Genomic DNA, 25,557 nt, shown 5'->3' on the forward strand with positions numbered 1-25,557 from the left:
ACTGATGTGGGAGAAGGATTTTATGGGCATGCTTGGGAGATGTAATATGCAGTTTTCCAAAATTCTAAACACTGAACATACTTCACTGTCTATCTCTCAGGACTAAAGTTACATAAAACACACTTTGGGCAATTTATGGAAGATCTGGGATTATTCTGAAGTTGTCCGAGTACATTTCTTCTCCCCCAAGCACTGCACACCTTTAGGAAAGATCCTTCTTCATTAAAGTTCAGTAGAACTTTTCTCGGCCTTTGACAAAACTTTGGATGAGGGGAAGCATGTTTCATTTAATCCTCTTTGCTACTCAGATTTGGTAGATTTAACCTGGACTCTATATCATAATTCTGGAAAAATTCTGACTATTGAAGCTTGCTTCCTCTCAAACATTTCAAAATGTCAAATGTCAATAATGTCCTGAGACTGGAATGATGAAAATTAAGTCTCTTAAAAACCTAGTTTAGGAAAGGAACTCAGTGCAGTCCCTTTACAAAAACAGGAACTTAGAAATTGGGATGTATGGCTCTTAAACCAGAAGACTTGCCAGTACATCTAGCTGCCTCATCCTCTCCAATCCTATCTTCAGGAAAGTGTACTGAAACAAAGGATATAAAGAGAATAACTGATATGAATACAATGTTTTTAAAACATGCTCTGGCTAGTTTTATTAAAGAAGAAATTTGCACAACTTACTCTTCACGAGTCTGTTCTGGCATGCTTCTAATGATATTAGGATCACTTAGAAAATAAAACATGATAATTTCATATATCAGTAAGTGGAAACTGGTAATCATCAAATTAACAGTAGTTGTATTCAAAAGTCATTACACATCTATGCTGTCATTTCTTGAGGTTGATCAAAGATACTAAGAGCCATAGACATGTCCCACAGGACATGCATCATATAAATCAGACTTGATTTTATCACCAGCGTTTATAAAATCAGACCCAGGGAAAGAAGTAGGTCTGGGAACACATGCATGGTTTTAATATAGCAAATGTTGAACTAATTGTTACAAAATCAGAACAGCAGGAATATTTGCAGTATTTTATCAATTAATTAAAAATTCATAAATTCAAAACATAATATGTATTATTTGTAAGCATTTCTATAAAAAAGGTTGAAAAGATTAAACTCATCTGAAAAAATTGCATATTATAAAATGATTTATTTTATATCATAAATTTTAATTATAAAACATTTCTACAGATTTTTTTTTACATATTTTCACAAAAAACATGTGTAGTGAGTGACTGTGAACTGCACTTCACAGATAAGAATTCTGATGCTCCAAACTGAAAAGGTACATCTAACATATCAGGACAGGATATCGGCCCAGGGCTTCTAACTCCACACCCCAGAGTTCTTTCCCTTGTCTCATAGTTTGCTCTTTAATGGTGAATTGACCCACCTTTCCTCACCTCCATTACTTCAATTCCATTACTTATATCTCTCAGATTTCATGCCATTTGAGGAAATGATAATGAGAATTTTTAAAAACCAATGAGGTAGTAGTAGGGAATTTCTGAAACAAATCTGCAACTTAGGAAATATACTTAGAGAGAATAGAATCCTAGTAGTTAGGATGGAAGAAGTGACTTCCTTAAGCCAGTTCATATAGACTTGAAAGAGTCCATGTTAAATTTATAGCAATTTTGTTCTTTGTTAAATAGTCATTGTCAAAAATTAAATTAGATAAACTTGTAATTTAACATTATGTTAAAAACAAAGGTAGTAAATACCGACTTGTCACTTCTTAGTTATTTTACTACAGTTTACCATTATCTATGCTTTTGTTGTTACTTACATCTATTGGGGATGTATGGTGGAAATATTATATCATGTTATCTGCTTTTCCAAGTTCTACATTGCTAGTTTGGAATCAACCATGATGGAATTATTTACACCATGAAAATCCCAAAGGCTACAATTATTGTTTTGTTCATTGTCTGGACTTAAAAAATGGAGAAAATTTTAATAATGCAGATTAAATTTAAAATTATGTTGTATCTGTAGCTGTTAATTATGAAAGAGTCATAAAATGGAGAAAATATTTGTCTAGTATGTGAAACCACTATCTGATTCAGCAAAGAAATTGTTCATGAAAGTAAAAATTAAAGGAAGTCTGACAAATGTCCTTGTTTTACTTTAGACTCATTCTGCAATTAAAATATCAAACAACATTTACATCAGAAATCCACTTATTTGTCAGTGACATGAGAGACTTCTTTTTGGAATTAGATCATAATAAAACATTAATACATAGTCCAAATTTGTGGCATTATTACTGGGGACAGAATGGATGGAAAAACTGACAATAGATTTTATAAAAAAACAACATGTCACATCAAAGTCCTTGGTATGGAATTTAGAATGATAAAATATTGCATATTTTATCATTGTTTGTAAATTGGATGCTAATCTTCTTAACACAATACATTTTATATTAAGCTTTTTTTCCCTCTTGGAGAATCAGTTGTTAAACATTTAACATACCACAAGAAAGAGGGCATGCTTTGTTGGAAGATGAGCCCTTTGCAGATGAGAGGGATACCAGAAAAAAAATCTATGCATGTCCCTTTGTAATTCTCTTTGAACAAGAGCTCTAATTATGTATAACGCTGCCAGTTTGATGTAATAGACCTCTGTGACATTTTCCTATATTGTTCAGGGAGGGACTCTTTTCTACCTGTGAGGTATCAGTTTCAAATGCCAGGATGTATTTTCATTGTAAAAAGCCACCAACTTATGTAGAAAAATGGTGGCCAAAAACCAAACCAAACAAAAAAACAAAAAATTCTCTCAGTAGCTGTAGGTTAGCTTAGCCAGCGGCCCCAGTATTCTTTCTCAACACTCTCATTTATTTCACTTTCCTAGTGCCCAGTACCCTACAATGATGTTATCTTCTGGAACTAAGACCCATAGCTCTGGTGCATCTTTGGTCCTACAGCGCTTTACTCATTGTTGTGACTTCTCCAGAATTAGTCATAATTTACCTGTCTTTCATTCTATCCCCCTCGGGCTCTGGGTTATATTATCCTACTGTAATCATAGTCACTGAGGAGTTATTGCCATCCTCTCTCCAGGTCATAATGTTCACATTTACACATACGCAGTTTCTGATCATGATTTAACCCCTACTGATAACTCAAGGGTTGGGATTCTAGGCATGTGGCATAATGACAGTGGTGGAGAATATTCAATAAATAATTGTGGGTTGGTTGATTGATAGGATGTCCTTCTAGACTCCTTCAGTTATATCACTTCCAACTTTTATACCAAAGGCCTAATTAGTCATATGATTTCTTCTCCCTATTATTGAATTATGAATTAAAATTAATTTATCTAAAATCCAAAATTGCAGATTGGTCATCTACTAGTTTTTTGGTAAAGCTATCTTGGACTTTAGAGCTGGGTTACTTTGTCATTCATACATGCCCCGTTAGTTTTTATTTAGGGTTTAACTTGTACTGTAGTTAATCATACTTAAGTTCCATTTGTAAAAGCCTTGATGAGACAGCAGAAATGTCAAAAGAGAAGAAGAAATCATGGGATGCCATGGTCTTTTGACTTCCAGTTGAAGAATGGAGGTTAGTTATAGGTCAAAGTGAATGATGGGATGTTTTGTTGTCACAAGAAGCTTGCTAAGTAAAATAGGGGAATGTTACTGAGAATACATTCTTCCTTTTAAACCTTCCATGGCTACTGTATGATTTAATTAGGAACATCAGGGTGTTATATATATTTTATATATGGAATAGTTAATTGAATATGAGCATCACAGAGAGACGTGGGCTAAGGAAAGTACTTTGTAATAAGGCAGCTGACTTCCAATCCTAGCTTTGCCTACTCTGAAAACTTAATCTCTCTCAACTTTAATCTTATTATTTGTAAAGTTGGAGATCATTTATAATGTGCCTACTTCATTGGACTGTTTTAAAATATTAAATTTATGATAATAAACATAAAATGCTTAGCAAAATTTCCACTCACAGATATTGATGGAAACATTTTGCAAAGAATATTTCCATGATGCAAAATGTTATTGAGAAGGCAAGTTGGGGAACCGTTTCCCTTCAGAAAATCTTGTATTTCATGGGCTACATGATGACTTTCCTTGTTATTATTCTAAAATGATGCCACTTCCTAAAATTGTTTTAATAAACTACAAATAGATTTAGCTACTTTAAAAGCGATTTGCTGAGGTTTTGAAGGATTGCTCAAATATTTGTAGCATGTGCAATTTGTGAAGGTTCAATTACACTGGGAATTCTCTTTTTGCTACAGATCATGAAGATCTAAGGAGAGTGTGTCGTATCACAGAGGGTGGTCATGGACAACAGTGGTATGATCTGCTGTCGTGGTGTGTTTAATTCCAAATTCAGCATAAGAGTTTCCATTTTATGTATATGTTCTCTGTGAGTTTGAACTTTTATCTCACCAAATGTTATTCATAGTAGTTTCTAGGTGAATTCTGTGGCTACTCCTGAAAGATTTATCTATCCCTTTCATTTGAAGTAATTTTATATACTATCAAAAGATAACAGTTCACACAAATATCAAGCTTCTCCAGAATTATACTTTAATCTCTGTTATTTTAACAAATTGTAAGTAAAACGTGAATGCAAAGACTAAGACTATCCCACCTTACTTACCTGGTCAGATGAATGCCTTCCCCCTATTCTTGGCCCACTAGGACAGTATTTCTGTAGTTTGCTCCTTGGAGCCCAAAGAGGTATGCTGTTATAGAGGGTCACCTCAGAGGTACAAGTAGTTATGAAAATCTGCTGCTTTTGGAGATTTATGAGGTATACTAGCATATTCAAATCTCTGAGGAGTCCTGTAGTAGAGCAAGTTGTTTGATCCAGTGTTCTTTTTTCTTGTCACATAATACCATACCTGGTATCATTTGTGTTTGATGAAACATGTTTTAGGAAACTTTGTTTGCTCTGGATTACAATCCCTCAGCCAGGAGCAAGGAAATAACTCTGAAATTACATTTAACAAAGTTCTTCGAGTTGATTTGGATTAGGAAGAATTGTTTTGAGTGTTTATGCTGAAATTTTACAGCTAGGTAACATCGGGCAAGATATTTCATTTCTCTAAATCTCAGATTCCTTTTCTGTCATAGTATAAAATACCCAGTACACATCTTGATTTTTAAATAAATATTATATAAATTAATCACTGAGAATGATATATAAAACCAATGGCCGATATTTACTGACTCCAATACTTTCCTCGTCGATTTTTTGGACCTTATGTAAGATACCCATGTTAATGAGCTTAGGTCTCCAGTGTCTCAGCCCGTGATAAATTAGAATTAGAAAAAACAGCTACAAGGTAGTGAGGCAGTTAGAGAACAGTGACAATAAGAGCAGCAATCCCCAAATTGAAAAGCAGACTCATTAATTTGATACATGGCAAATGATTGTTGGGTACAGTTTTTCAATAAATGGTTAAGTGATGAGATATAGTATTTTAGGGAAATGGATATAGATATCCATTTAAAAATGGATGAGATATAGTATTTTAGGGAAAATACCACAGATGTTCCTTTAGATGAAGATATATTTTGTTACACATATTTGAACACCTGCTTTTTGTATTAAGGAAGGTCAGGACATATTGAGATCTCTAAATTTCTGCTTAATAATATTTTCGGTGTTAGCTGACTGGTAATTTCTTTATTTAGAGCAACTTTTTCTTTAAAAATTCTAGATTAATGGTGTTGTACCCTTCTTTGAAAAATAATACTGTCAACTTAATATCTGATTGCTTACATAGGTTACAAATATAATATAATATATAACATACATTTATTAAAATAAAAGTACAGGAATTGTACTTATTGATATGGATATATTTATGATATCCTATTGAGAAAAAAGAGCAGGCTTTGAAATAATTTAAACAATGTATTTAAAAATATGTACATGGGATCCCTGGGTGGCGCAGCGGTTTGGCGCCTGCCTTTGGCCCAGGGCGCGATCCTGGAGACCTGGGATCGAATCCCACGTCAGGCTCCCGGTGCATGGAGCCTGCTTCTCCCTCTGCCTGTGTTTCTGCCTCTCTCTCTCTCTGTATGACTATCATAAATAAAAAAAAAAGATTAAAAAAATAAAATAAAAATATGTACAAAATAAAAAAAAATTGGCCAAACACTAATGTTGATTTTGTCTGGAGAGTAAAATTATGATTAGTTCTTATCTTATTGTATTTGCTTATCTTTATGTTCCAGGTTTTCTGCAATCCATGTATAATCCAATGTGGAATACTTCATACTAACATAACTAAAAACAAAATCTTTACCCTTTTTACTATTCTTGGTTCATTTGGGCTTCTGTAAAAAGGATACTACAGATTGGTTAGCTTATTAGCAACAGAAATGTATTTCTCAAAAAAAAATGTATTTCTCACTGTGCTGGAGGCTGAGAAGTCCAAGGTCAAGGGATTGGCATATTCAGTATCTGTGAGGGCCCATCCTCTGTTTTATAGATGAACTTTCTCACTGTCCTCACATGGTGGAATAGGTATGAGTTAGGGATCTCTATGGGGTCTCTATTAAAGAACACTAATACCTAGAGGTGCCTGGGTGGCTTAGTTGGTTGAGCGTCTGCCTTCGACTCAGGTCATGATCTTAGGGTCCTGGGATCCAGCCCCCCATGTTGGGCTCCCTGCTCATCAGGGATCCTGCTTCTCCTTTTCCTTCTGCCCCACCCCCTCCCCTGTTCATGCTCTCTCTCTCTCTCAAATAAATAAGTAAAATCTTAAAAAAGCAACAACAACAACAACACTAATCCCACTCATGCAGCTAACACTAATCCACCCTCATGACTTAAGCATCTCCCAAAGGCTCCACTGCCTAATACCATCATATTGGATATACAGATTTCAATACATAATTTTGGGGGAGACAGATATAATCATTCCATAGCAATCACCCAAATAATTAAGCTGAAAAATGGTAGCCATCACATGGAAGTCACCCAGGAGCATGAATATGTGTTTTTTGATTGCTCAGATTCCTTTCTGGCCCTCTGCCTACTTGCCGTTCTGAGTGTCATAGTTTCTGAGGATATGATGGACTGCTTCTCTTCCAATCAAGTTCTTACCTGAACCGGATTTTCTAAAAGATGAAACGTATACATCAGTGAAAATCTGAAACCCATTAATCTTAACAGCCCTCAGGATTCTTCAAAAAGTTTCTGAATCCTATTTTAAATAGTCAAGCGAAATGAAATAAATGCAAAGAGAGTAACAAGGACCTTGTTAAAACTGTAAACAGTTTTGTAGATTGTCTTTCAACTGGGGTCTCCAAGTAAACTTAGCTCTAGGCTTTTTAATGACTATTCAGTATTGATCCCATGCCATTAGTGACATAGAAGGGATAGAAAATGTTCTCAGCGTATCATCTCTTACAGATGACTCTTGAAAGATACCAAGAAGGACTCATCAAATATTACCTGGAAGACATGGCCTTGAAAGCATAACCTGTGAATATAATCCATCTGAGACAGCACTTAACTCCAGGTAAGAGAAAAGTGACATAGCTAATAATGCACATGGTTCTTGAGAAATTTTATTATTCTCCTTTATTCAGACTTTCTTTTGTCAGAGAGAATGAGATGACAGGCTAAAAAGTTACTTTCCCATAGCTCTTCTGCTATTGGTTATTATGAGCTGGTGAGGAAGACTCTTGAGTTATTATCCTGTGAGATGATTAATTCCTTTAAAGTCCTTGTGATGTGTTGCCCTTGAAAATTAATGTATTATTCATGTTACATTGGTATGAAGCAGTAAGGCCAGTGGGCTAATTATTGGTCACATGTTGGAAGGATAGACTACTCACTGAAAGACATGTATTTCAAAAGTTAGGTAGTTTCAGAATGCAAGAACATTATATGATTGGATAATTTTAAAATAGATATATTGATGCCTTTTTACTGATTATTAAAGAGTTTAGTTTTATGCTTCTATGCAGAGATTTCTATTTCTCTCATTGTCTTTTATTTGTGTTTTACTGTTTAGCTAGATAAACTGTGGCTTTGCAGCAGCAACCCAAGCCAGAGATGGCCAAAAGGATGCATAGTCCATACAGATTCTCCTCTTGTTCCCTTCCTTAGCTCACTTGCTCGCTTTTCTGTTGTTTTGTTATTAGTCCCTCTCTCTCTATCTTTTTTTTGTTGTTGTTGTCGTCCTGGCTTTTGTTAATTTTTGTTCTCTGACTGTCCCCCATCTTCCCTTTTATTTTCTCAAGTGTTTCTCCTATGTCTTCTTATTCTCCCCATTGCTTTTTCCCATCATGGTTTTCATTTTCCCCCGACATTAGTCTCAAATTCATATTTGCTCACCATCTCCTCCTGGCAGTGCCTGTGAGCTTTCCCCTTCTCTTTCGTTATTGTTTCTTTTGGTTCATTCTCTCCCTGCCTTCTGACCCCCAAGGAGCCACTTCTACACTTTCATCTCTCAGCACACTGAGACTCATTTAGATTTGTCTGGGACTGGCAGAAGAAGAGAGTCTTATTTAGGCCAAGGGACATGACAGTGAGTGTCTCTTGTGTCCCGCCTAGCTGAGATCTGGCATCTTGACACAATCAGAAATCAGTCAGTGTTTAGGAGAGGTGGATTTTGATTGCAGGGCAAGGGCACTTTGTGCGGCCTGCTGTGATGGGAACGGCCACTGTGCACCTCTGTAGGTCCTGGGCTGATTGGTGTGTTTTGGCGCTAAATATTTCCATGCCAGTTATAACAGGACAAGGTTAGAGTCCCTGTCCACCCCATCATTCAGCTTATGGCATATATTCTTGCCAAATGAATTTGCCAAACTTGCTGCCTTAACCTCCCCTCTGTTGAAACTCTTCCTATATGCCAGTTGTTGCTTTGTGCAAACCTCTACTCCTTAGCACTCCTTGCTTGCCACTGAATGAAAGTCCATTCCAACCTTTCTTCCTTTTCTCACTCATACTCTTACCATACATTTATTGACTTTTTCTCCCAACGTGTTCTCATCTTTTGAGAGACTCAGTCTAGCTTTTCTAGGAGGATTTACCTCAAAAGAACAGCCCCAGTCATAATCCCCAAATTTTCTGTGCCCTTGGTAAAGCTCAGCTTTATTTTATGTGTTCCTACATATTAATTTTAATCTAATCTTCCCTTCTCTCTAATATTATCAGCTCTGTGCATAAGCTTTATACCATCTTGCCTGTGTCTAGTAAACATTAATTTTTAATGAGGATATAATTTCACTCTTTAAAATTTTCATGATTAAAGCAATCTTAGTGATTTCACTGATGTGCATAAATAAAAGGCAGTGTTCTTAGAAGAATTTTATAATATTATGTTTAATCTTTAAGGAGAAAGTAGTCTTATCCATGCTCTTTTCTCCCAGAAAGTACAAGGACAAAACACATACTTTGGTGGTTAGGGTTGCGAGCCCAAATCTTGAAGTTCAGTTCTCCTTTTAAGTGCTTCAAATGAGTGTCTTTAAGAGTGGTCTGTAGGTAGAACAGTGCAATAATCCCTGTGGTTTGGACCATTCACCTCTTTCTAGGATATGTCAGGGGCTCTTATATTTTTAAATGCCTTTGTTTTTGTGCCTATGGTATAATTTCCCAGATTGGTTTTTGGACACTATCTTTAAAGTCAAAATCAACTGGATATTTCAAGTACCCTAATGAATAGTTGCTAGGAGAAACTGATGTTTTGGACTCTTAATAGACATTTAAGCAGACATGTTTCCTATAATACCCATGTTCTTTTCAGAGAGTGTGTTCTAACAGCCACTGCTGAGTGGGCAACCACCCATGTGACACTCACTTCAAACCAGCTATAGCTTGACATCAGTAGTCTGTGTGGCCAATCAGGTTTTTTTCTCCTAGAAATTTGGAGTTGGGACTCTTCCTAGTTGGCATTTAAATTTATAAAGGATGTGAAGCCAGAACTGGGAGTAGCAGTCTTTGACTGACATGTAAATGGGTAGATAAATCTGGACAGCACAGAGGGAAGATAATAGAGAGATGAAGACAGAAACAGAAAAAAGACTTGGTGGCATGGGAGACAGACAAAAAGCAGGCAGTGACAGACACAGAGAGAACAGACACACATATACAGAAATAGAGGCAGGCACATCTGTCATTTAGGGGGAGAGACAAGAAAAGAGAGAGGGACGCAGAGACAGACACACCCACATGGGATAGCTATCCCAGATCCTAATTATTCTCCAATTCCCAATTCTACCCTCACCATGAGGACAGAGGTAGAGCCTCTAGTACTGAAGTGGGTTGAACTGGTTCTATTCCTTGTATCCAAACGATTTCTAGCATAAGATAGAGCCTATGTTTAGTCTATGCATGTCTAATTCAAAATACCTTGAGTTGTGACAGTTCTATGTTCCTCCTGTGAATTAAGGGTTCTTGGGTTCTGTCTCTGTATTTAGTAAGTTGCCAAAGCTCATTAGTAGTCATTATTATAGTAAATCCACAATGAAGATTTTTTTTTACTGAATGACATTGAAACACTGCTACCAATTTTTGTAATTTGGAGTGCTTTATCTAATTTATTGGTCAATCAAAATAATACATCAGTGTTTAAAAAGAATTGCCTAAAAATAAGTAATATTAACCATGACAAAGACCCCAATGGTGATCTATCATGTTCTAAATAGACTCCGTAAAACATGTTTTTTTTTCCATGAAAATAACCTGAGGTGTTTTAAATTAAAAAATTTAAACAGAATAAACAATCATTTGTCATATTGACACACTAATGTTTTAAATTACAACTTCATTGATTTTGTAGTTTTGCTCTCATTTAACTTATAAAATTATTTAGATATTTTAGCTCTGTAAGGGTATAAATGTAAGAACTTTATACCTGTTTTTATGTAAGTGCATAAATAGATAATATTAGGTAAATAATTTAAATAATATTGAGTTGTCTAATATTTTTCCCTTCAAAGGAGTTCCTTGCATGGTTTAAATTTGAGAAACTTTGAATTAGGTAGTAGTTTTTAAAATGCAAATTTGTTCTAAGTTCGCTTTACTTTTTTAGTTCTTTGGGTAACATTCCTAAAGTTACCTAATATTTACTTATGCTGTGGTAGGCATCCTTAAGGGTCACATGTGTTTACTTTGGACAGCTCAGGGAAATTTCTCCCTCTCTCTTTCTCCCTACTCCCCCCCCCCCTTTTGCATTTTCTTCAGTAGATTTCAGTCTTTTCTCTAAAAACCAAAAGGTAGTTAGTCAATTCTCCTGTTGTTTTGTTGTTTTTTTTTTTAAGATTCTGTTCATTTATTCATGGGAGATACACAGAGAGAGGCAGAGACATAGGCAGAAGGAGAAGGAGGCTCCCGACTGGGAGCCACCAATACGGGACTTGATCCCAGGACCCCGGGATCAGACCCTGAGCCAAAGGCAGACGCTCAACCCCTGAGCTACCCAGGCGTCCCTCCAGGTTTGAACACTATATCAGTGAGGTCCCAAGCCTGCAGTGTGAAGATAGAAATTAAGTAACTTCTATTTATGGTTAGACAGCCAGTGGTAGCTGCTCAGTCCTCCTAGAGACATTGCACTGTGGTTCATAGGGGTATCCAGTGCAAATAAGCCATCACAGGTAAAGCAACTCATTGTTAGACCACAGCACCACTTCTGTATTTGCAGTTCAACATACCACGGTGACTTAACAGAAAAGGGATGCAAGCAGCATAAGTAACATGAGAAATTACACAGAATTATTTTTTTATTTTTTATTGTTTTAATTCACCTTTTTTATTATTTGTCAGTTGGGGTTTTCCCTATATTTATTAGCTAGTTACTTACATTTCTCTTTTTTAATTTATTTTTTATCGTTGTTCAATTTGTCAACATACAGAATAACACCCAGTGCTCATCCCATCAAGTGCCCACCTCAGTGCCCATCACCTAGTCACCCCCACCCCCCGCCCACCTTCCCTTCCACCACCCCTAGAGTTTCCCAGAGTTAGGAGTCTTTCATGTTCTGTCTCCCTTTCTGATATTTCCCACTTATTTTTTCTCCTTATCACACAGAATTTAAAACAGAGACAAACAATACTCTACCCTTAAATCCTTCCCAAGCCCCCATGTAAATTTTAACTTAAAGTATAAATGAATTTAAATTTTAAGAGAGGAAATAATAACCCTCCTCTCTAAAACAAATGTTTTGAGGTGGCCTAAAGATAGGCCTACTTCTCTATGGGTCCTAGAAAAGTTCACCTTCATAACTTGTCCCTGTGTCAGTAGAGTTTCTCCAGAGACACAGAACAGAACCAAGCAGTAGCAAATATATGTGAATATATGTATATATGTGAATATATGTATATATTTAATTGATATATATTTATATAAAATTGACATCATATGTATGATATATAATTAATATATGTATTTAATTGATATATATACATATATACTTGGCCACGTGACTAGGCTGGGGCATGGTAAGTTAGAAATCTGAAAGGCAGGTAGGCATTCTGGAAACAGTCAGGAGGAACAGTGCTGTAGTCTTGAGGCAGAGTTTCTTCTTCAGGGACATCTGTTTTGCTCTTAAGTTCTTTCCACTGATTGAGTGAGGTCCACCCACATAATCAAGGATAATCTCCTTTACTTAAAGTCAGTTGATTATAGTTTTTCATCTGATCTAAAAAAACATCTCCACAGGAACACCTAAATTAGTGTTTGTTTGGATACCTATGTACTAAAGCCTGGCCAAGTTGACACAAAAAAATAGCCATCATAGTCCCTAAATCTTATCAGAATCTTACAGTTCCTGACTGGTAAGATGCCAGATTTCCTCTTGTAAAGTGCCCACAGAATCGCCAAATGGGCAATATTTGATTCACATTTATTTGAACTGTTGTACCCAGTTCGACAGCCCCCATAGCTTTCTTGTTCCTGTTCAGTAGCAGCAACACAGTCACCCCTTGGCAATTGGGATAGATTACCGCAACAATATTAAAAGTTCCGTCTCTGCATGTCAACTCAGTGGCATAAGAACCTTAAATTAATAAGAAGAATTAACTTCCCATATAATGGAGTTATGACTCCATTCCCAGTTGGAAGCATCATTCTCTTAGGAGTTTATAATTCCAATTTTATGGAACCCTAGGGTACAAGAACAGAAAACAAATTTCTTAACACAGATATTTCAGGTTTAGTATTAAAGGGCTACTCTCACTTCTATCCTTTGGTTCCTAGACCTGAGCATGGTGAAGAATGGGGGGACAGTATCATATATTGGTCACTGGTTTAGAGTACATAATCCCATCATCCTCATTTGGTGCCATAGCTGAGCCTTCATTATGCCATCTGCTTCTAGATGATGGCACATGTGGCAAAGCCAGTGAATTCCATAAACATAAGCCCATTGCTGCTTTTATTTCTTTATAATGTAAGTTGCTTAGCTGAGGGTGATGTTCTGTGGTATGTCAGTGAAAAGGGCACAGATAGATTATGCATAGATTCCTAAGGTCACTGTAACAAAGTGCTACCAACTGGGTGACTTAAAACAAATCTTGCATAGTTCTGGAGGCTAGAAGTCTGAGTCCAAATATCAGTAGAACCACGGTCTCTCTCGGATCTAGGGGAGAATCAGTTTCATGCTGTTGCCTAAAAGGTAGGTATATGATAAATGATCTCTATCTCCAAAGGCTAAAGGATCTGTTAAGACTGACAAAATTGCCTAACCAGTCCAGCTTGGTGAGAAACAGTTTAAAGGGACTTATGGAAAGAAGCTGTCTTGAGTGGCAGAAAGACAAGTAGATCTCCACTCCCCGCCTCCTATAAGACCCAGTCCTAAAGACTGGGTAATACAATGCTGGAGACCACCCCAGGGAGACCAGCTGGGAGGAAATGTTTGAGAGTCAGCCATATCTCCAGAATAGATCAAAGGTGTTATGCCCCAAGGGTGTACTTAAAAGTGTGGTTAAAAAATGTGGGAGTGGGGCTATGCTCAAGAAGGCTTCAGGTCATGAAAGGGTCATCATGGCATATTTCTCCAAGATGGTGTTAGTCTGTTTCACACACACACACACACACACACACACTCTTAGCTCCTGGTATTTTGGGAAATTCTTGGCATTCCTTGACTTGTAGCTTATCTATGCCTCTGTTGTCATATATGTGACACTTCTCCCTGTGTTCTCACATCCTTTCCTTATAAGGACATCAGTCATATTGGATTAAGAGCCCACCCTATTCCAGTATGATCTTATCTTAACTAACTACAATTTTGATAACTCTTTTTCTAAATAAAGTTACATTTGAGGTACTGGGTTTAAGACTTTAACATATGTTTTGCAGGGGGGGCACAATTCAACCTACAAAAGATTGCTAGAAAAAACATTGTGGACTGGAAGGCCAATCCATATCTAGGATAGATATTTAGGTTCCTGAGGATGAAATATTTTCCTTATTCTCAAATAAAAAGGATCCAACATAATCAACATGCCATTAGGAAGATGGCTGTTTCCCTTGGAGAAAAGTGCCATATCAGAGTTCCTTACTGGCCTCTGTAGTTGACAGGCTGGGCACCTAGCAATTATAATAGCCAGATTAGCCTTGGAAAAAAAAGTCTTGTTATTGAACCCTGTGTATAATTTCCAATCCCACCACCATGGCCAGTTTGAAAACACTAAGGGATGTCTGGGTGGCTCAGCAGTTGACCATCTGCCTTTGGCTTGGGGCAAGGTCTCCGGCTTCTGGGATCGAGTCCCAAGTTGGGCTTCTTTTGTGGAACCTGCTTCTCCCTTTGCCTGTGTCTCTGCCTCTCTCTCTCTCTCTCTGTGTGTGTCTCTTATGAATAAATAAAAGAAAAAGAAAAGAAAAGAAAAGAAAAGAAAAGAAAGAAAAGAAAAAACAAATACTGAATTGGCTGCATAAAGAAGCTAAATGGTATCTGCAGTAGGAATCACCTAGTCTCTGATTATTAGAAGACTCCTCTTCAATAGAAGCCCTGTGGTGAGCTTTTATATAGAACATGAATATCCGGGATCCCTGGGTGGCGCAGTGGTTTGGCGCCTGCCTTTGGCCCAGGGCGCGATCCTGGAGACTCGGGATCCAGTCCCACATCGGGCTCCCGGTGCATGGAGCCTGCTTCTCCCTCTGCCTATGTCTCTGCCTCTCTCTCTCTGTGTGTGACTATCATAAATAAATAAAAATTTTAAAAAAATTTAAAAGAACATGAATATCCTAATATTTCATGACTATTCCAAGAAATCTATCCACATATCTCTACCCAAGAACTCTTTGTCACCAGTCCTCTTATCTTGTTTTTCAAGTCCCTGATGGAATAGGTATCTCATTAGTTTCTTCCAGGAATCATTATTAATCCATACGGTAGACCATCTCTCCCTCCACACAAAGTAGAAAACCAAATATACTTCCTTAAAATCTGCCCTCTGGAAATATTTTCCTTTAGGATTGTCTTTCATACGGCCACAGATAGGGCAGATATCCACTTCTGGATGGGTTTAACAGCCATCAAGCAATAGATAACTTTTCCTCTTTGCCTAATAGTCATAGATGACTGCCCATGAGGACACAGGTATGGTTTAAGGCATTCCTGACACACAGTAGGAGTGGGTACTTTGAAGTCTGATTCTGTTCAGAGTGAGTATTTGAGTTTTTTTGGACCTCTCCAGGCTTATTTTTAGGTATATTCCATTCCCATTTAATTATTCAATACTGCTGCATGCATCTAATTTTAGGATTTGGTTGAGCAAATAATACCCGATTTATGACAAGCAGCGCAGGTCATATAGTCCCCTGGTTGCTGCATTCAGGTGTTATTTGGTTATACCACAGTCAAGTAGCAAACCAGAAATAACTTTACAAATGGAAAATAGTAGTTTGTAGAAGAGAGTTTAGGTTTGCCCCAGAATATTATGGTCTATGCTGTTTTTCCTATTGTGATACAATGGAAGCTCCAAAGGGCATTTCTATTTTTAAGAGTCCAAGTACCGGTTAGATATTCTAACTTATGAAATCTAAGAGGTGGGGAAGCTTACATCACAACTTGGACCTATTGCTAACTCTTTTTTGCTCTGGGCAACAATTAGAACTGGTATCCTTGTGGACCAGTCAGGAGATGGGTCAGAGTAGTGTTCCCGAAGTGTAGTATATGTTTCCTCTAAAACATAAAGACTTAAAGCTCAGTTTGGTGCCTCTCTCTTCACAGTAGGAAATTCAGGGTGCATTTAACTGTTGCTGACTTTAGAAGGGATACCTACACATGCTCTACACCTAAGGATTTTTTGCAATGAATTTGCAAAGAATTTTTGCAATGTGGTAGTATCCCAAAGCCTTTTGAAGTTTACCGCCTACTCAGTAGCACACGTGATTTTACTTAGCTCTCTGGGTGCTTGTGACCATCTGCTCAAGAGGTCCAATTAGCATAGTATCTTCAAAAGTAACAGATCAGAGTGATGTTTTCTGGGATCCCAACATGGTAAAGACTCTTCTGGACTATATTATGACAGAGACCAGGAGAGTTTACATAGTCCTAGGGTAGGACACTGAAGGCATAATTCTATTCCTACTATTTAGATAAAAACGAACTGTTCCTCATTGTCTTTACAAATTCAAATAGGGGGAGAAAACCCCACAACAAATCAAAGCATTTCCTAGATCAATGACTATACTCTAGAAACCTACAGTTGTGTTGATTTGCTCTAGTAGGAGAACCACATCTGGATCAGCAGCTGTGGCTGATGGCACCAATAATTCAGGGTCACTCGAAAGCATCCATTTGGCTTTTGTACCAGCCAAATTGAAGCAGTAAAAGAATATGGAGAAGGAATTACCATCCCAGCTTCTTTCAATCTTCAGGGTATTGTTTCCTGTCTACTATTTGACAGAGGAGATTCCAGTGGCCTTACTTGGTTCTTCCCACCAAAAAGACCTTTACGTCATAGGTCAGAGAACAGGTTACAGATGGTTCCAGTTGTTAACTATAATTTTTCTACCTATGGTCAGGAACATGGGAAATAACCACTGCAAGCCCACTGACCATTGAAGGTGGATATGGGCCAAGATTCCATTTATTTCTTGAGTTTGTGCCCACACTGATTAGTGCTAAATTACAGCCAGTAAGTAATAACTCCTACATGGTATGGTTATTCTCTTTCCCAGTTCACTGTGACCCTGTTAAATGACTATGGATCATCTGGGGGAAGGTGTGGAGCAAGATTTACAGTGTATTTTTGTGACCACATTTCAGTGATTCCTTAAAAGAAACTAGCCTCCATCTCAAAAGGCTCTGGGTTTGAGAATAGGGTAAAAGGCCATGAATTCCCACTCTAGTACTTTGTTTTGGGTATTACTTACCAAAGGAAGAATTGGTCTAGTAATGTAGACTAACTGATATTTTAGAAGGCTGACAATCTATTTCAAAAAATTAGCCACAACCATATATTCATGTGGATCAAAATTAGTATTGTCGTTCTGCCTTTGTGGTTCATTGCACTGCTTGTGCCAGCCTCATCCCTGAGACTGAGCACTGGCACCTGGCCTCTACCACTCTACGGCTGCATCATTCTCATCGAAATTAGGGAGCCCAATTCTTCTGTAGCTTCTCTGGTCTATGGAAGGCAGCAATGACAGAACTTTTGGGAATACTGGTGTTCACTACCAAAGTATTCTTATAGCTCGGGAGAAGAAGTGTGCCTTTGTTTCTCCTGAAGGTATGGTAGGGTGTGGCTGATTAGGTTACACATAATAGGTCCACTCCTTATACTTTTGATTTCTTACCTTTTTGTTGCAGAGAAATTCCAGTATCTCAGTCTCATTTGTGCAGGTCACTATTGAGTCCAGGCTTCCAGCAAACTATTAGAGCTCATCCCAGGTGTGTCAGCTGACATAGTTTATATTTAGAATCTTAGATAAACTTTCCTGTATTGATAAATCGTTTTTAAACCAACCTCATATTTTTATCTTCTTGATTTAACCCCTTAAGAAACTCTTTTTCTTTCTTTCTTTTTCTTTCTTTCTTTCTTTCTTTCTTTCTTTCTTTCTTTCTTTCATTTATTGAGAGCACAAGAGAGTACAAGCAAGGGGAACAGAGTATATAAGGGGAGAGACAGAGGGAGAGGAAGAAGCAGTCACCCCAGTGAGCAGGGAGCCTGAAGCGGGGCTGGATCCCAGGACCCTGGGATCATGACCTGAGTGAAAGGAAGACACTTAATTGACTGAGCCACCCAGGCGCCCCAAGAATCTGTTTCTAAACATACTTCTTCCTACTTCCATTTGCTGACTATAAAAGTTGTCAGGGTCCTGTCTCCCCTTGGGTGTAGAATCTAGCTTATCTTTCAGAATACTTTGCAATTTTCCTTCTGGCCATGGAAGTGATGAATGATGGTGGGAGTTAACCTTGAGGAGAATGGGAATGTCTTTGCTAGGCAAGTGCTTGAGATGAGGTCTTTGAAAATAGTTCTCTCAGACAAACTGGAGGGACTATTTTAGCCAGCTAGGAGGATTCAGGGGTCTTTGACAGTTCAAGTTAAAGACCTCATCTTAAGTTTTAGGGTTCTACTTTTTCAACCAATGACTTATTGTAACAAGTCTCATAGATTATAGTTAGAACCCTAGTTACAAAGGGGTGGGACCCTAAGACTTAAGAAGGGCTGCTAACTATAATTTTAACTTGAACTCTCAAAGCCCACTGAATGTAGGTATTTGATCAATAGTGCCACTCTGCCACTTACATGCTCAGGTTATAGTTTTTATCATTAATCATGTCTGTTCTACAGATGCATAAGAGATACATATAAAGCTTATTAGAAACTTTCTGGTTTTCCATCATGTCTTGAGTTAAAAACTTTTATTTTATTTTTATAAGCTCTCCAGTAGAGTGAGAAGCAGCCTATAATCTTTATCACCATAATAGGCAAATGATATAGACACTTAATCTCCCAAAAGTTTGTCCTCTACTAGTTACCCATGTTCTCCCCAACCTGAGTAGGGAGGTCATCTTTATATTACAAAATAATGTATCTGGAAGCAATATTAGAATTTCAACCTCAGGTTCTGTTTCTTGAGGCCACTCCTGAACCCAGTTACTATTATCAGCCTGGGACCCAGCAAGAGACAGAAGGCACATTGATGAAATTTGGAGAATTTAATGAAAGTATTTGTTGGAGATGTGTGGGGTTCAGAAACATAACAAACAAGAGAAGTTGAGGCACTTCCAAGTAGCAGTATTGGAAGGTGCTACAATTCCCAAACCTGTGGGGAAGAACAGCTCACCAAAGCCCTGTGACCACCAAAAAAACTGTGGAGGGGGCACCACGTGGCAGAAGCTGTGGTCAGAGAGTCACAGCCACTGTTAGAATCCTAGCATTGACACAAAGCATGAGTGAGGGGATCCCTGGGTGGCGCACCGGTTTAGCGCCTGCCTTTGGCCCAGGGCGCGATCCTGGAGACCCGGAATCAAATCCCACATCGGGCTCCCGGTGCATGGAGCCTGCTTCTCCCTCTGCCTGTGTCTCTGCCTCTCTCTCTCTCTGTGTGACTATCATAAATTAAAAAAAAAAAAAAAAAGCATGAGTGAGCCAAGAATAACACTGATCTCTTCCTCTTTTCCTCTTTTCTGATTTCCTACTGGGTTTCCCATACCCCAGCCAATGCAGTTTGCAGGAGCCAGCCTTTCTGGCGTACACTGAACATAATGGAGAGTGGATTCAGGTTAGGGGAGAATGGAGAATAATTACCATGATGGTGGCAGGGGGGCAGCAGGTGGTGGTGATGGCACTGGTAGGAGTAGTCTAAGCAGTAGGGGTAAATTCCAGGAAAGCCTCCTACTGTATTCAGAAATACTTCTCTCTTTTAGTATTACTTCTGGTAGAAAATACATATTTTTAAGTCTCATTGTGTCACCTTAACAATCCCTTTCCACACATCTTACCCCAGTATGTCAAAAATTCTTTCTTATGGGCCTCCATGGTCCCCAGGCAAATCAAGAACTGTGGCTAGAAACTTTAAATGTCCTGAGGAATTTTCAGACAGCTAAGGTGATTGTATATAGTGGTAGCATATGAGGGCCTCCAGAGAGATCATTGCCTAGTACATCTGAGCTTCAGCCAAGATAACCTGTTAAGAGTAGTGAAGTAAAAGAAAATTAAGGTGAGCATTACTTGGAAGCAAAATTAATTTATAATGTGATGTGGCAGCAGAAAAGCTGAGTGCTTTTTGAAGAACTATATGAAGAATAATAACAGTCCTGAGTATTTCTTCCCACACAATTCAGTTACAATGCTTCAGACATCACATCTGATTTTGAATGTCTGAGTTACAATAAGTTGCAGACACTTGGAGGAAGAAATGGTAGTAGGAAGAAAAAAATGTGCAATTAAATAAAAGAAAAAAAAAACCCTTACCAGCCAAAAATATCTACCACGTTTCCACCACCCCTACCCCACCCCCCGCCACCCTCCAACCAAGAACCAAAGTGAAATAGATCAATTGGCTTGGCCCCATAACTGGAAAATAAATTTTAACTATCCAAATAAAGAGTGTAATGTGTTTAAGACACATATTATAGGATGCAATAGAAGCTATACAGAAAATATACCTTGGGCCTGAACAAAATGAACACTCCTATATCAATAACAATCTTTTTTTGAGAAAAATCAGTAATACATAGATGAGTAGAAGGGATGTTGATTGTCTTTTCAAGAATAACTTATTTATTCATAGCTGTGCATCCCTTTCAATGATGCGTCCCTTAACTCTGAAGGTGAAAATTCAAACTGGGGATAGATCTGAAAATGAGGAAACAGAAATCTTTAGTCTCCTTCCATTCCCATAAGTAGAACAAATTTAGCTGTATTTTGCTACAGGCAAGTTTGCTGAACTTGAATAACCTTTACATTGATTGCTATAGACATTCAGGTAAGATTGCAGAGCTTTTACTGTGGTCTTGCAGTTTTATAAGGTGTAGGTTTTTGGTCATCGTGTCAATCTGCATTGCTTGCCTCAGACTATCTCTATTTGAGTTGCTCCTTTTAAATACGACAGTGGCCTTTACTTGAGTTACTTGGTATTTCATTGCCCAACTCTAGGGTAGGGCATGCAAACTTTGAAGGCAGTTGACCAGGGGTTGAGACCTGATTCTTCTACATATTAGCTGTGTGACCTGGGCCACAATTTTAGCTCCTATGAGCCTTAGTTTTCTTTTCTGTAATGTGGGATTATTAATGTTTATAGTACTGTTCTGAAGATTAGGGGAGATATTATATATATAAAGCATCAAACATGACTGGCATGTAGTGGGGATATAATACATGAAAGCTGCTGCAATTATTCTTCATCATTTTCTTATTTCTCAATTCAGGAATCAATATGCCTTTCTTGAGAGCTGAATGGTGGTACTTCCAGGAGAGAGAATGTTGGCAGGGCAGGGACTTGTCTCTATTGCCAGAGTTAGACACCATTTAACTAAAGTAGTTTCTCCATTTCTACTTCTCAGAATAGACTGATTCAGCACCCCCTGGAGACCTTAACTTCTTCCCTAATAAATGAAAAGTTTGAATCTGAAGTCAGGTAACATTTTGCCTTAAAGCATTGTCTTAAATAGATTTTTCTTTCCTGCTTAAAAGGAAGTCAGGAAAGATTTATTATAAATGCTCTCAGGAGACCTCTTCCAAAATGCTTCCCCTTAAAGAGGTAGTCACAAAAATGAGCACTGAATGCTGCCTTGGAGATTCGTAAAGTGACAGCAAAACCACTTTCCACATGTTTATTAGTCAATTTGAGTGAGTTTGAGGCTAAAAAAATTAACTTCAAATTTCACATTATATTAAATTAATATGCATATGTAAAGATATAGATAATAATTCATTTTTTTTAAAAAGGCACCAGTTACTAAAAAAGATATATGATAAGTTGGTAAGGAAGCCAGATTATAGTAGGCAGCTTTATAGTGATATTTTTAAGGCCAGTGTCTCTTTAAGAGATTATTTCACCAATATTTAGTTAACTTACATTTATATTACATTTGATTCAAATAGCATTCTGAATTTAATTAAGATAACATAACTGTGCTTTTGTTTTATTCTGACATTTTATAAATCTTTTCAAATATTCTTTTAATTTAGGGGAGGATAAAATAAAAACACGAATTTTTTTTCAGATGCCTCCTTCTATCTCAAGGTTTTGAGTGACTTTTGAATTTTCAAAGGAAGACAAAAGCAGTTTACCAGCTTCACCTATACCCTAAACTCTATTAACAGCTTAACATTCATTGAGAAGGAATGTTAATCGATCTATCTAGAGATTCTTCCCAAGTTGACCTCTTTGAAACATAATAATAACCTGATAAATGAGCAAATAAATGTCAGGAAATGATAGTTCCCTGTATGGGGTATGATCAATTGTTTCTTTTCTAGTTTAATAATCCCTTAACACAAAATGGCAAATTGGAAAGTGTACCAGATGTGGCATAGAAACTCCTGGGTTCTACTCTTGGTGATTCATTATTTAACACTGAGGCCCTTGAACAAGTCAAATTTTCTGAATCTCAGTTTCTTCTTCTGTGAAATGGAAGTACCAACTCTTGCCCATGGTAGCTATGATTGCTCTGTCCTGAGCATCCATTTCTAACTGCTTCTGTGTAGCCTTCTTGTCCAGCAGAAGCTAGAAAGCTGAAAATCCATATTTCCCAGGCTCCTTGCTGTTAAGACTTGAAAACAAGTTAGATCCTATCATTTAGAAGTATGTATTCATGATTTATACGATGAGAATGATAGGAGGCGCCCAGGTGGCTTAGTTGGTTGACTGTCCAACTCTTGGCTTCAGCTCAGGTCATGACCTCAGGGTCAGGAGATCAAGCCCCACGTTGGGCTCTATGCTCAGCAGGGAGTTTGCTTGAAATTCTTTCTCTCCTTTTCCCTTTGTCCCTACCCCGGCTCCCTCTCTCTCTCTAAAATTAAATTAATTAAATTAAATTAAATTAAATTAAATTAAATTAAATTAAATCTTTTTAAAAAATGTAGGAGTGATATGGAAGCCATTTTCCTGAAGCTTTGGCTTTTTCTTTCAGAAAACAGATCTCATTTTCAGATCACAGTCGTAGTTGAATGTTCTTACTTAGTTCCAGTGGTCGCCTCTTAACTTTTACCTTTATATTTTGGCAGAATCAGCAGCCCTGCTGGTATTTCAGTTATGTAGTGTTCAGGGTCATTCCTGGAAGTCTAGCCTAGAGACTGTTCTTCTAAATTTCTAGCTATTTTGTAAACAAAATTTCTTGTATTAAACTCATTTCTCTTAATACACCTAAAGTGGTTCTATTTTTTTGTATTGAACCCTAAAGTCTTGTGAGGATCATATAGAATTTATCACATATTTTAAGGTTCATTGTTAAAATGTTACAGGAGTATAAGAATTATTATGGTTAACACATACAAGATTTTCCATGTTATTTGCCTAGTGCAATTTATCCAAAACACACTCTATAATATACCCCCTGAGACTGTAAGAAATTAGATTGAAGTGGGTAACTCTTCACAGAGGGAAATGAATTACTGTATAGCTAAGTCACATTAAGCTTTCTGCTTATGTTGGGGCTGTGGGGTCAGGATAGAGTGGCCCGGGGGTGCAGGAAGGTGGCCTTATGCTTTTTGAGTGAATTGGGGTCTGCTTACGCAGGAGCATTTGGTCCTGAGTGATTTCTTCTTCCCACACTCTATTCCCGATCTCAGCTCTATTTTATTTAGAATTTTTTGCAGCACTTGTGAATTAGAAGTTTCTAAAAGTCAGAGTACTGGACTATTTCTTGTTTTCCCCTGTTTCTTATAAGTGATGTCCCTCAGGAAACTTAAGGTTAGAGATTTTGCAATTGTAAAGGATCCAGCCAATCCCTAACATCGTTAGTTATTCCAAGATGCAATCCTGGTATATTTCCTACAAGAAATCAAATTACTCAGAAAATATGATGATTCTTGAACCATAACAGGAAAGTTATACGTGCTAAATCAGCACTCTGGGTCTCAATATTTCTGAGTTATGATTAGCTTGTCTCACTGTTACCATTCACTTCGTATAGCTGCCTTTAATATTCGTGGCTTTGGATTTGTGGTTAGTATCGTGAGTCAATTATAATTTTTTTCCTTATCCTTGGGGAAAATGAGATTTATAAACAGTGGACTGCTCTGATCAAACACAATCAATTTTGAAGAAAAGATGTTCTTGGTACTATTCTGAATTGATAAACATTTACTAAAAAACAAATGTCAGTTTTACATTGAAGAAGTATGCACATTTTCTGCTGCCACATATCAAAATGATGTTGAAGAGGTTTTTGATTGCAGCACATGGTGGGAATTAGAAAGATAACACCTGGTGACTCTATTTAACTATCCAGTGGCTTTAATATCTGGTGGCATAAAGCAGGATTTTACTTTATGGATTCTTTCTACTTTGCCTAATGAAACACATAATTGTACAAATTCTGATGTAGACTGTGTTTCTCCTAGTGAGAGTTTTTCAAATCTAAGCTGAAACCATGTCTATGGACTTACATGATTCAGTGGTTTTCTCAACACTTTTGAAATATAAATTGTTACCCGGGTAAATTAAAAGATTGCTTGGACAGCTAAATGTGATTTAGATCACATTTTAAAAAGGGCTTCAGTATTTACCTATGAATGTAATAAATGCTGGACAAGGGTAAAACACTTCTCAACCTCTATTAATATTGAGATATATATCATCTGCAGGCTAATTTCTGTGTATCTGTGTCTCTACAATTGCATCTATGTTTATACAATAATATTTATAAATAATGTGTATATACACAGATATATATGCAGAAAGATGAGATTTGAAATAATGATGTACCATAATAACTTGCAATGTCAAACATTTCCTTCTCTTTCTGTTTCTCATGGCCTTTGCCAATTTAGATGATGAGTTTTTATGGAGCAGGGAGGGGCTACTGGGACAAAGTGCATCTGTCAGGATGAAGAACTGAGGAGCTCCTTTATCTTCCCTTCTTCATGCATAGAGGTCTTTGAACTATGTTGAGTGTAGAGAGAGAAGAATCGACTTTTAGATGAGAAAGGAAGAGGGAAAACCAGCCTGCTATTGTTTTGCTCCCCTGATCCTTTGTGCTGAATGCTAAATGGAAAAGAAAGATAGAAATATAAGAATCCCCAAGGGAGTGCGCAGGTACCCGAGGAAAGGAGATGGATGTTCTGTCTTCCGGCTGCATTTTAAAAGTGGTGGCTGGGCAGATGTGCCCCACACCATCCTGCATTGGGAATTCAAGGAAGATAGCCACCTGGTTCATTTAGATGTCAGAGGGGCCTCCTCCAACCGTCCCAGTCTCCAAGGTGTCGCCTGGCTCAAGAGTGACATGTCAGGGAGTTGCTCATGACAATGGACTAAAACATGGACTTCATGACCTACCTGGGGGAGCCAGTGAATGTGCGAGCTGGCAGGGCAAAGGAGGAGAGAGTAGCAGAGCAGCTGCATCTCTGAGATGTCATCCTTCCAGTTACTGCCTGCAGCCAAATGTGGCCCCCGCCAGAGCCCCTCCTGATGTGGCC

The 25,557-nt window shown here is 37.7% G+C and overlaps 1 non-coding gene across 1 annotated transcript; it reads right to left on the reverse strand.

The window, feature by feature from the left end:
* Positions 1 to 916: 916 nt before the first annotated feature.
* Positions 917 to 1,042, reverse strand: LOC129501095 (small nucleolar RNA SNORA72). Its single transcript, XR_008662659.1, has one exon. It is a non-coding gene; the product is annotated as a small nucleolar RNA SNORA72 (small nucleolar RNA).
* Positions 1,043 to 25,557: the final 24,515 nt, after the last annotated feature.

This window comes from Nyctereutes procyonoides, unplaced genomic scaffold (assembly GCF_905146905.1).
Source record: "Nyctereutes procyonoides isolate TBG_1078 unplaced genomic scaffold, NYPRO_anot_genome, whole genome shotgun sequence".
NCBI lineage: Eukaryota > Metazoa > Chordata > Mammalia > Carnivora > Canidae > Nyctereutes > Nyctereutes procyonoides.